Source organism: Hesperophylax consimilis, chromosome 29, assembly GCF_061612785.1.
Source record: "Hesperophylax consimilis isolate HC1 chromosome 29, BYU_Hcon_1.0, whole genome shotgun sequence".
Lineage (NCBI taxonomy): Eukaryota > Metazoa > Arthropoda > Insecta > Trichoptera > Limnephilidae > Hesperophylax > Hesperophylax consimilis.
Genome location: NC_142864.1, coordinates 15,580,218 through 15,583,242, shown reverse-complemented (window position 1 = coordinate 15,583,242; position 3,025 = coordinate 15,580,218). Strand labels below are relative to the sequence as shown.

Here is a 3,025-nt window from a genome sequence, read left to right as displayed (position 1 = left end):
CCAAAGTTCTCCCCTTACATCCTGACTGAAAGGACCATTGCAGAAAAAGCACACTGCGTCTTCATCGTTTGGTTTATTAGTTCCAGGAGGGATGACTATATCAGAAGAGGAACTGTCATCAATTACTTCCGATGCAGAAGAATTCGAGTCAGTAGCAATATCTGTCGTTTTTTTCTTTTTGGAATTTTTTGTACCCTTGGGCTTGTTCTTAGCAGTCCTCTTTTCCTGTTCATCTATTAGTTGCTTCTTGTATGGAGAACTTGATATAACGGTTGAAACCGCTGATTTACGCCCTCTATTGGATGTTTTTTTCCTAGTTTGCGGAATCGGGGAAACATCAAATGGGGTAATGATAGTGCGATTGGGTCTTCCACGCGAAGCCGACGGCTGGGGTTCAATCGCGACCAAGGAAGGACTTTGTTCTTCGGGTGGACTTTCCATTAAAGCTAATGGACGTGCTTCAACTTCCATCATGGGTGTTGTTGACGCTTCTGCACAATGCTGGACTCAATTCACTTCAAACTTCAATTTCTGCAGCAAGAAAGTCAGCATCGCTAAAAATATGCCGGTTGAAGGGATAGATTCCACTAACTTTGAATCCATTTGCTGCAATCTCTCCGGTTTGGCATTTGCGATAAGCATTTCCAAATAACTCCGTTATGTCATATACTGACAAAGCTCGTGCGTTATTACGTAGCCACATACGAATTTCTTCGCTATAATAGGCCTTCAGAGGACTCATGAATGACCTGTCGAGGGGCTGAATTTTGTGTGTGCAGTGAGGAGGGAGTGATATTATGGAGACGTGATTCGCTCTAGCCAAATCTACAATCTCCAAGTTTTTTGTATGGCTATAATGACCATCCAAGATTAACAAAACCGGAGAGCTCTCGCTTGGTTTAGTTTTCTCCATGAAATGTAAAAACCATTGGGTAAATAGGTGAGTTTGTATCCACCCAGATGGATGACATACTCCAACAGATCCAGCCGGGGCTCCTTTCATGAGCTGTAGATTCATATTTTTGCGGGGGAAAATTATCATTGGAGGCACATATATGCCTGATGCGCTCATACAAACCACAATAGTTATAAGAGACCCTCGTTCAGCCGAAGTTAGTGCACCGATTTGTTTTTTACCACGGCGTCCAATGATTTTCGGGATTTTACTTTGAACGATAGATAGTCCTGATTCATCTACGTTGAATATACGGTCGGCGGGGTAGTTTTTTTCTGAATACACATTTTCTAGTATGTCGTAAAATGTGTCCAATTTTTCTTTGGTAAAACCGATGGCTCTTGCAAACGAGGTTCCTGTAGGTTTTCTCATAGATAACACATTTTTGTGTCTATTTAGGAAGCCTTTCAACCAGTATCTGCCAGCAATTCCCGATTTAAAAGGAGTTGGGTGATTATTTTTAACAGCCACTTGATAAGACAATCGTCGGATATCCATTTGTGTTAGACCATAGAATTTTTTTTTTCCATTACAAGGGCGTAGTCTACCAATTGTTTTTCGAACTCTGCACTAAAAACTGGTTTTCGGCCAATTTTCTTTGAGGTTAAAGTCAAAGGGTCCGCATCTTTTTCAGATACGAGTCGAAACAAAGTAGTACGTGGGACTTTAAAGTGTTTAGCTGCCATCAAATATCCCATTTTTTATTGCGAACAGCACTAATGGCTTCACACATATCATTCGAATCCCACTTCTTCCTTTTCTGGTACAAATTTGGTGACGACATCTCTGTAAAATTAAATAAAAGTACTTTAAAAAAATGAATATAATTTGGAATACTATTCCGATTTTGCATCACATTCCGTATTCCGCATTAGCAACATATAACCTAAAAGATCTTTCTTATATCACATGTCAACGTATTAAAAAATGCAAAAACGAAAGCCATACTATAAAAATATAACTCTTTCTGAAGTGATTTCATTTGTAATGTTATAAAATAGTTTGGAATATGGGGTGATTATATTGGATTAAAAACTCACCGAAAAAGTTTTGATAGGAGCAACTTCACAAAACACGTCAGCATTCATCCGCAGACACAGGAGAACTATTATACCAGCCAAAATCAAGGCTCACAGCTTCGACTTTCAATAGTTATAATTATTACCGATAGATTCCGCCACCCGAACCGAAGATAAGACGGTATTCCGAATTACCAACAGTATTCCAAATACGCTTCCTTTCCTCTACTATTTAAAGATTTTGCCATAGACATAGATCTAAAAGAGAGAGTTCAGAGACGTTTTACAAAAATATCTAGAGCTTTGAAAGGCCGGGAATATGACGATAGACTCGTGGAACTAAGATTACCAGCATTAAAAAGAAAGATGTGGCGACTTGATTGAGACTTTATTTGAACATTACAGATGCCCTGGCATCCAAGAATCACCACCACAAAAATATAAGTCTCCACGAACTCTAAAAAAATAAAAATACTTCCTTGCAAATAGAGTAGTGGATGCATAGAACAAACTTCTACAACATGTCATCGATTCTGAATATATAGCTCGTTTGGAGAGAAGAAAGGATTAACTTATTTAAAACAACTCAAAAGTAACAAAACAAATTATTATAAGCAATAATTAGTCTCTTGAAATATCAATACAAATTGAAAATATCTCTCGAGTTAAAATAAATGCCGTCGACGGGAATTGAACCCGCACCTTCTGATGTTGGGTCAGGTGCTCTAGACCACTGAGCTACGTCGGCTTATTTCCAACACGCTAAATAATTCTATTTGTACTAGTACTTCAATCAACAATTACCGCTTATTATATTTTTTCACCTGTAAACAACCAACTTTATTTTTGTAGGAAAGGCTTTGTTAGTGCTAAATTTCTCACTAGATGGCGTCGAGACATATTATATTTGTTGGTGAAATATTTTTTTTATATTTATTATGTCAAAATAAAATCTTGTCTTATAAATATTAGTTTATCATAAAAAAATATATAAAAATCAAAACAAACTGCTGCAGAGTTTTACGTATATTGCGTTGCGTTGCTTGGAATG

General features: G+C 37.5%; 1 non-coding gene across 1 annotated transcript; it reads right to left on the bottom strand.

Moving 5' to 3' along the window:
* Positions 1 to 2,649: 2,649 nt before the first annotated feature.
* Positions 2,650 to 2,722, bottom strand: TRNAL-CAA (transfer RNA leucine (anticodon CAA)). Its single transcript has one exon. It is a non-coding gene; the product is annotated as a tRNA-Leu (tRNA).
* Positions 2,723 to 3,025: the final 303 nt, after the last annotated feature.